Genomic DNA, 9737 nt, shown 5'->3' with positions numbered 1-9737 from the left:
AACAAGGTGACAATCAGTGAATTGCTGGTGATGCTCAGAATGGTGACGCATGTGCAGTGACGTCAGAGCAGACTGATTTTTTGGGGGGAGACCGTTCAGTCGTCGACACCGGATCAGATCTGGATCAAACTTTGTCAGGTGATAATGAGTGCCATTCTACACCTCACTTTCAAATATCAAAGCGACTGGGGCATGTTTGATTAACATATAATGTAAAAATATACATTAAATGGGGTTTTCAATGTCAAATTTAAATGGCCACAAAATCTGTAATTTGGATCTGATCTGGATCAAACTTTGTTAGTCAATAAAGGGTACCATCCTACATAATGCTGTCAAATATGAAAGAAATGAAATCTTTTTTTGACAGAGTTATGAATTTTTGAAAATTAATTCAAAGTTAAACATAGGGATTTTTCCACTTTTCTGAGTTTTTCCTGACTTTGCCCTTTGACATTGAAAACTTATTCAGTTCTTGCCTATCAGGATGTGAATTTTCAGTAAAAGTCTCATAACAATATTTGAAAAATGGGCTCCAGGCTGTTAACAAACAAGCAAACAGACAAAGAAACGGGCAAAAACCTAACCTCCGCCAGTGATAATAATAAAAATACTTGTACATTGAGATGCCTTACTAGCTTACTTCTTAGCAGTAGTACTTTGTGGTTATTGTTGTTGTTAATGTTGTTGCTGTTGATATTATGGAAACAAAAAATTATACAACCCCTGGCAAAAATTATGGAATCACCAGCCTCGGAGGATGTTCATTCAGTTGTTTAATTTTGGCCATGACATTGACCCTATGTGTCTTTTTGCAAGGAATGTTTTCACAGTTTTTGCTCTATGGCAACATGCATTATCATCTTGAAAAATGATTTCATCATCCCCAAACATCCTTTCAATTGATGGGATAAGAAAAGTGTCCAAAATATCAACGTAAACTTGTGCATTTATTGATGATATAATGACAGCCATCTCCCCAGTGCCTTTACCTGACATGCAGCCCCATATCATCAATGACTGTGGAAATTTATATGTTCTCTTCAGGCAGTCATCTTTATAAATCTCATTGGAACGGCACCAAACAAAAGTTCCAGCATCATCACCTTGCCCAATGCAGATTCAAGATTCATCACTGAATATGACTTTCATTCAGTCATCCACAGTCCACGATTGCTTTTCCTTAGCCCATTGTAACCTTGTTTTTTTCTGTTTAGGTGTTAATGATGGCTTTTGTCTGGCTTTTCTGTATGTAAATCCCATTTCCTTTAGGAGGTTTCTTACAGTTCGGTCACAGACGTTGACTTCAGTTTCCTCCCATTCGTTCCTCATTTGTTTTGTTGTGTATTTTCGATTTTTGAGACATATTGCTTTAAGTTTTCTGTATTGATGCTTTGATGTCTTCCTTGGTCTGCCAGTATGTTTGCCTTTAACAACCTTCCCATGTTGTTTGTATTTGGTCCAGAGTTTAGGCACAGCTGACTGTGAACAACCAGCATCTTTTGCAACACTGCGTGATGATTTACCCTCTTTTAAGCGTTTGATAATCCTCTCCTTTGTTTCAGTTGACATCTCTCGTGTTGTGATCACTCCTTTTTAGATGCAGACTAACGAGCAGATCTAATTTGATGCAGGTGTTAGTTTTGGGGATGAAAATTTACAGGGTGATTCCATAATTTATTCCTCAGAATTGAGTGAGTCCATATTTTTTTCCCTCTGCTTGGTCTAAAAAAGTAACCGTTACTGACTGCCACAATTTTTTCCCCGATTTCTTATAGTGTTTCTTAAAGCCAGGAAGTTGCTATTTGAAATGACTTTTGTTTTGTGTCATGTCTGTGATCTGCTTTTTTTCTACAAAATTAAACAACTGAATGAACATCCTCCGAGGCCGGTGATTCCATAATTTTTGCCAGGGGTTGTAGACAAGTGTAACAGAACACTGCGTGTCACAAAGCTGATAAATGAGTCACAATATGAACATAAGTAAATTGATCAAAATAGTTTGAATAAAACATTAATAGAAAATGCAATGATCAAAATCATCCACATTAGTATTTATGGTTTCATAATATTAAATCTAAATATACACTTAGAGTTATTGGAACAGTGAACTCACAATGGGAGTATATTCAGAAAACAACAATAGGTTATTTATCGAACAAATGATCACAAGTGAAATCCTAAAAATGCTGATTTAAAGTTCTACGTAGCTGATGCCAGAACAGAAGCTCACTGATAGAACTCTGCATGACCTATTCACTGTGAAGTCATCAAAAACCTCATGTTTGTGAGGGCTGATGATTTTTTAAAGCAATGTGATGACTCAGGTGGAGAAATGTAAGTGGTTTTTCTTCACATCCATGTGTTGGAAATCAGTGAACACGGCAGTAAGTACAAAGAGCACAGTTTCTGCAGCTGGATGTAAAATGAACAGTGCTCAGACACAGGCCGAGGTCAGAGGTCAACTTTTAGCATACCCAGCATCATGGGCAGGCCTTAGGGTGCCTTCCTCGCCTTTGGAGTCAGTTGGGCCCACCCTGGACGGATGAGCCTGTCAGTCACCCGCCAACCACAAAAAATAAAATAACATAAAATATTGCAGGCTAGCACGATTACAAGTTGTACAAATTTCCAATATAAGTGATTTAGTGATCATAATATTGATAAACACACTGTGCTTTATCTGATTTTTACTAAAATGAATGATTCGATTGGCTCAAGAAATGGTCTGGGTAAAACAGAAACATGTAGTGTTGACTGCAGGACCAACAGGGGCGGTCCTGGGGGCGGGCCGACTGGGCAGCCGCCTAGGGCAGCATTGCGGGGGGGGGGGGGGGGGGGGGCGGCACAACCGTGCGGGGGAAACAAAAAAAAAACCGTGTCCAAAAAAAAAAAAAAATAAAAAAACAGGGTGGGGGGGGTTGTCCTGACGGGGGAGGTTTGTGGTTACAATGCGCTCAACTTTTTTTCAGAATCAGCTTCTTATCACTGGTAACGACGCGGCTTTCCCCTCACTCATTCCCGCAGCTTCACAGTGCTTTAAACGGTCCACGAAGTTCAATAGCGACACAAAGCATGCAGCGAAACGAGACGAGTCATTGGATAAATGCTGGGCTTTGTCCCGCCCATTGGACGCTCAGCGTGTCTGGGGTCTATGGGGCAGTGGGCTGGCCTCGGCTGGCCCGGACGCTCAGCTTCTGCATGATGATTGGATGATCTGTCTGAGACTGAATCCCTTTTTGATTGACAGCGAAATGAGCGAATCAGCGATCTTTTGGTGTAAACATTCGTGGGAGCATTTTTTTAATTTTCATTCTGTTCTGAGTTTAACCGGAGACTTTCCTAATCCTCTTAGCGGCATTTTCTTTATTAAAAATGACTAGCGACAAATCGAGCTTCTATTTCTGGTGGGGTTTTTTTGTAGCTGCTTGTGTTTGGAGACTGACTTCTATCTCTCTTTCTGACTTCTATCGCAGTTTCTGTCCCGACTGAGCAGCGGGTGCTGCTGAGCTCCTCCACCGTCACAAAGCACTCACAGGTGGACAAACTTCACACTAGCCTCACGCCAGACCAAGCTAGCGACCTAGCTAGGTAGCAAGCTGCACATAATGGCAGACAATTTGAATGTTGTGGACCGGATTTTGGCGAAGCCATTTGATAGTCTTCCTTACGAAGAAGCCATGGCTGCTGTCATGGCTTCAGCTCTCAATTGTTTGCAGGCCAAAGTTAAAGTAATAGCCCCCAGTGCAATGTTTGTGCATTGCTATGCACACAGACTGAATCTGGTTCTGTCTCAGGGGGCTAAATGCTTATCTGAGTGCAGAATATTTTTTGCATCACTCTCTGGGTTTGCCACATTTTTCTCAAAATCCACAAAGAGGATGTCTTTTCTTGAGTCTGCAGGCTGCTCAAGGTTGCCCAGAAATGCTCCTACTCGATGGAATTTCACATCACGGATAGTGAGCACTGTGGCAAACAACTATGATGCCTCCTGCAAACCTTTGAGATGATCATTGCAGATAAGTCCATGGATGATGACACAGACTGTGCCAATTTCTTTGTGTTTGTTATTGCAGTAGTCATTAAAACTGGAAATTTGTTCTTGAAAATAGCTGTTGTGAGTTAATTTGTGGGATTGTGGGTGTTCTGGACGAAGTTAGTGTTTTCATGGGTGGTGGGGCGGAGGTGGTGGCCATGTTAGTGTGCGGGGGGGGGCACGCAGGGGGTTTCGCCCGGGGAGTAAATCACTCTAGGACCGCCACTGAGGACCAAGCTGTGGAAGAGAGTGAGAAATGAAAAAACTGCTGAACTAAAAGATGGATATACAGCAGTTCTTTAATCAAGGACCACAGAAGGTCCTAGAAGAGAGTGAAAGAAATGGTAAATTTTGCCATTGTGTATCACTCACGTTCAGTAGGAGTTGTGTGTCCTGCTGGTAACAATAATAAATAAACAGTCTCAAGACAATGTTTAGCCTGTACTTGCATTTGGTGCATAAATGAGGTGAATGAAGTTTTTAAATCCTATTCAGTAGCCCAGTATTGGAGGTGCATTTAAACTGCACTCACATGCGTTGTGCCTGTGCTTGTACTACAGCCCTGCGCTTTGTTCACATGAGTGAGACAAGAGAAGATTGCTCTTTCCTTCTCAAACATCATAATTGGATATTCAACAGTTCAAATTTTTAAATATCCAGTGGGAGAAACCCTGATTAAATAGGACTTTACAATTCTGGCCTTAAAAAAAAGCAGGTACATTCTAAAAATTGATTTATTCATGCAGTAATTCTTAATTTCAGCATAAATCACTGTCAATACAAAGGAATAACCTCTTCATACAAGAAAACTTTCCTACATTCAGTAAATAATTTTGTGTATTTATGAACTCATTTCCTTGGAGACAGAATTTAATCTTTAAAAATGATTCTTGGTGGATGAAGATATAAATAACAAAAAGATTAAGGTAAAAAAAATGGACTTATCTTGGTGAGAATGTTCTTTTCTTTAAGTACATAATTCTTTCTCAGTTGAAAACTGATCCAATTGTTTTACCACAGGAACTGAAATGTTGATTTAAAATTTTTGCAAGTTTTCATTCATAAAGTTTTTTTGTTTGTTTGTTTCTGAAGGTTTTTGAATGGTTTACTTCATATTATATATTTTTTCTTTGGGAAGTTTGGATTTTCTGATTATTCACTTCGTGTGGTGCACAACAAATCTTAAAGTTTATTTGTGTACATGTTACAATTAATAGAAGATATAAGAGGAAAGATAAAAAAAAAAGAGTGGAAAATTGTAACAGAAGAGACATTTTTAGGCCGTCTTGGTCCCATTTGGAGCATTCCTGACTCAGACTGAAGTTTGGCGCAGTCCCACCATTAAGAATTGATGAGCGCAGAACCACATTTATGGATGACATCATGGATGCAGTGCATAGCTGAGAAGCCTGGTCGGGCCTTTATGGAAGTAAGTGGCACGACAGCTAAGTGGGTGACTCAGGAGATCCAAACTCATCACAAAGCATTAGCAGCTTCTTTTACGCTCACTTTCCACAAATCCGTCTGACTTTATACTCTGGTATGAAGTGCTTAAAGTATCAGCCACATTATGTCTGAAAATATTGGATTATTTTGCCTTTGCTGTTATGATTGTAAATCCATGTTAAAATGAGGTATTTACAATATATAAACAAACAATAAATTATACTTAGTGTGATTTTTCACATCAAAATGATGAAACCGTGGCAGATGTGGCATTAGTACATTTGGTTCGGGTGGTTGGCACCATGCCAGACCTTGTTCCACAGCCCCCAGCCCTACCCGGCAGAGGCACAGTACACTGTGGCTTTGAATACTAAGGAGCGTACTGCCGGGAAAGGCTGAATGCAAACCCAGGACTTCTTTTCTTTCTGTGTATAAAAGCACAGCTTACGTAATCTCACAGACATTCAAACAGGGCATTTTAAAAGTGAGATAATGTGAAGAATCTTTTTTAATATTGACAGCATTTAAAGTGTATAATTTTTTCCAACTAAAAATATATATGACATGCATTAATTAAATGGACAGACAGCCATCTGAATTAAAGGCTCCCATTAGACTTTCACACATAGTTTTACTGTGGTCATACGTTTATATACATCTTGACTAAAACCTTTCACACAGTTTTCTTCAACTACACATTTATTAAACTGTTTAACAGCTACACCTCTGTGACCTTCCTGGTGCTGATTTTTTTTCACACACACTGTGTGAGCGCGCAGCAGAAATCAACAGAAAGATGATCTGTAGACAGTCATTTTGACGTCATACTGGCAACGTTCACTTTCTGTGACTGGGAAATCACTCACAGCCATGAAAAAATATACATACAATTTTTAAAAACCTTTTCACTGACTGGAAAAACTGTGACACCGGAACAGCCAATATGAAGCCCATGTCTGGGCCATTGTCTGGGTGTTGTCATGTTCACAGCAGCGGCATGCCTAACTCATTATAGAGGAGTAGCAGCAGGGATGAAAAATCACCAAACCCCTCCCGGAGTTATAACAAGATGTATTTGGTATCAAAATTTCCAATAGAACCTCTACTTTTCAGATCTGAGGTTGTACTTTGAGAAGGTTTATTACAACGTGGTCAATTAACCCTTTTTTTTGCCGAATCACGCAAAGAATTGAGACCATCATAGGCCCACAAAATATTTTGCCTTATTGATATAAAAATGTGTTAAATGCCCATCTAAACATTTCCACATCAGAAAAGGTCTGTAGACATCATTTTGACACATTCAGGGGTATCCAACATTCAGGGGGTGGTCTTAAGCCCCCCAAAATATAAAAGGATTTGCCTTGGATTGACAAAGAGCTCAATAGCCTCGTGATATGTCTCCAGGAAGAGCCAAGCCATGAAAAGTGCCAGCAACTTCAGGAAAAGCTCAGTCAAGTAACAGAGACTTTGTCCCATTTCCAGTCAGCTGGTAGTGAGCAGTCGGCAACGTTCAGGTATTGGTGCAGTTTCCTGCAGGCTGGCAATGTTCTCCTTCACCTTATCAGGGCTGACAAGGAAGCAGACTTCCAGCTACACCTTGATGCAGCAATGGAGGCTGTTCTGTACTTCATATTGGCAGGGAGAGAGAACTATGCACGGTACACTCCAGTGTATGTTTCAGAGATGCGACAGTTGGAAACCAAAGAACCAGAAATGTTAAAATTTCTAGAGCAGGGTGGATTTGTCGTGAGGCGATCAAGTGAGACAAAGTTCAACAGTGTCCCTATAGATCAAGCTTTGGAGCAATCCATTAACAGAGACACAAAGACTACAGGCGGAATCATTGGGTTCACCAGACGAAAGGCTGCACTCCTCCCATGGCTTGTAACGTGGAGTGGCTTGTAAGCCACTCCACGGCCCAATATTCCAAGAGTTTCGAGCAGCTGTGCAATGGAAAGTTGCAGGGTAGGAAGCATGATGATCTAGGCCAGGCAAGACTTGCCAGGGACAGAAGTGATGTCCAGTCCATCACTGAGTTCATAACTGAAGATTGTGAGAATCCATTTGACGTGGATAGCGTTCCAAGGGAGCTGGTAAACATATCCAGCGGACAGACTGCGCCACACCAGTTAAGCAGTCACTTACATCTGTCCCTGAAAAGTGCAAGGAGCTCCTTGACAATTTCATCTCTGAAAGACTTGTGGAAGGAGGGAGACTTCTGGGATATGATACCCAAGTCTGTTGCAACTACATTTGAAAGCATGAAGAAAGCCCTTTCATTTGACAAAGACAAGGAGCTTGTCCTTGATCCGGAGGTGTTGTTTCGCCGCTTGCTTTGTGTCGCAAGACATAGGGAAATCAACCTGAAGGAAGTCCTCTCTCACGAGCTGACGGCAGTTCCCCCAGCATTGTTCCATGATGATGGCTCTATGCGAAAGGTCACCAAGTCGGATCTTGCTACCAAACTTGAAGAATGTGTTCAAAAGGAGACCACACTGGAAACAGCAGCCTACACACCCACTGCATTCATTATTGATGGAATGAGTCTTGTCCAGGGTGTTAATGAGGCACATTTCCAAGCATTTGATGATCTTGGACAGATTATTTCGAAAAGACTGATCAGAGTGTTCAAAAATCCTGTCTTAGATAATGAAGTTGAAACATTGGTGTTCGACCGCTATGATGTAGAAGCAAGTTTGAACATCAAAGGGAGTGAGAGGCAGCACCGTGGTGAAATCAATACAAACGGAGCTTCTCATAAGGTCATAGGAAACAGGAAGGTTCCCAATTGCAAGCTGTTCCTGAAGTCTGCACAGAACAAGACGGCACTGGTTTATTTCCTAAGTCAGTACCTGGAGATGAAAGCACCACAGTGGATCGCACCTGATAAAACACTGGTCATTGCTGGCGGTTACCCAAACCCAGAGACTGTGAAGGAAATTACCGCTGACGGGTCTCGGGTAACTTGGAAGCATTGACGGGGCTAAATGCCCCTGCCTCCAGGTTGGCCTTCCAGGCATTGATGCATGCAAATGCAGTGACTGCCCAAATAATCTCCACATTGAGCAGGATAGTGCAGATGGTGATGGAGAACTTTCCTCTTTTTGATAAGATTCCAAACCTAAGAGATTCTTGAAAAGCCTAATGGCCTAGAGGCTGAGGCACGACCACTTAATGATTGCTGGATGACCCTAATCATAGTCCTGGACACCAAAATGGCACCCACTCCTACACCCAGAGGACATCTTTACAATCAATCAACCAATCAGTCAGTTATTCATTACAAGCCTTTTGGACAAAGGAAAGGATCTAGGAAAGATCTTCATATGAAAAACCATCATGCGCTCAAACATCAAATTCTGGATGGTGCTTTAGTTCCAATGTGAAAGGGTTAAACTGGCTGAATTTGTTATCTGTGGCACACAAATCAATTTTTGCTTGCAAGGGACCCCTCTGCCTTCATATGATTATGGAATACCCTTTACTCATGCTAAATTAGGTCTCAAACTCCCCAAAATGAAGAAAAGGGGTTAAAAATCTTATTTTGGGGGGCCTGAAGACCACCCCCTGAACCTTGGATACCCCTGAATGTGTCAGAGTGATGTCTACAGACCCTTGCTGATGTGGAAACATGTTTAGTTGGGCGTTTAACACATTTTTGTATCAATAGGGCGAAATGTTTTGTGGGCCTATGACGGTCTCAATTCTAAAAAAGGGGTTAATTGACCATGTTGTAATAAACTTTCTCAAAGTTCAACCTCAGATCTGAAAAGTAAAGGTTCTACCGGAAATTTTGATACCAAATACATCTTGTTATAACTCCGGGAGGGGTATCTCGAAAAATAGAGCCCTTTTTGGCTGTCTGCTACTCCTCTATAATGCATAAAGTGGTGGCATGTAGGTGGCTCTGTGTGTGATGAAAGAAGCCTGAACATGCTCTTCTCTTTGAGTCCAAACCACCTAAGCTAAGGCTAACCTCGGTTCAGGTGTTTAGGTCCTATTTTCTGGGGACTGTGCAGTGGTTCTCCTAAAGGTTTACTTTTGTGTGAACATTAAAAGTTATGAGCCATTTATTTTCTCATCCACAAAGCCCTACAAATGATTTATCTTGTACTTTTTGGTTGCATCGCACACAAGAAAGTGCAGACATGAATAAAGGGGCACATGAAAATGCTATTGACATGGACTTGCCTGCACTGCACTGTGCAGCTGCACTGTGCACTTGAGACCTGCAGTGAACATTGACTTGTGT

General features: G+C 41.2%; 1 long non-coding RNA gene across 1 annotated transcript in view; it reads left to right on the top strand.

Annotated features, from left to right (window-relative positions):
• LOC117512527 overlaps positions 1-8210 on the top strand; it is a 28322-nt gene extending 20112 nt beyond the window's left edge. The window contains exons 3-4 of the long non-coding RNA XR_004561320.1: positions 3616-3626; positions 8199-8210. This is a non-coding gene — a long non-coding RNA (uncharacterized LOC117512527). The remainder of the gene's footprint in view (positions 1-3615; positions 3627-8198) is intronic.
• Positions 8211-9737: the final 1527 nt, after the last annotated feature.

Source organism: Thalassophryne amazonica, chromosome 1, assembly GCF_902500255.1.
Source record: "Thalassophryne amazonica chromosome 1, fThaAma1.1, whole genome shotgun sequence".
NCBI classification, from domain to species: domain Eukaryota; kingdom Metazoa; phylum Chordata; class Actinopteri; order Batrachoidiformes; family Batrachoididae; genus Thalassophryne; species Thalassophryne amazonica.
Note: the sequence above shows the minus strand (reverse complement) of the source record. Positions and strands in the feature narration are given on the sequence as shown.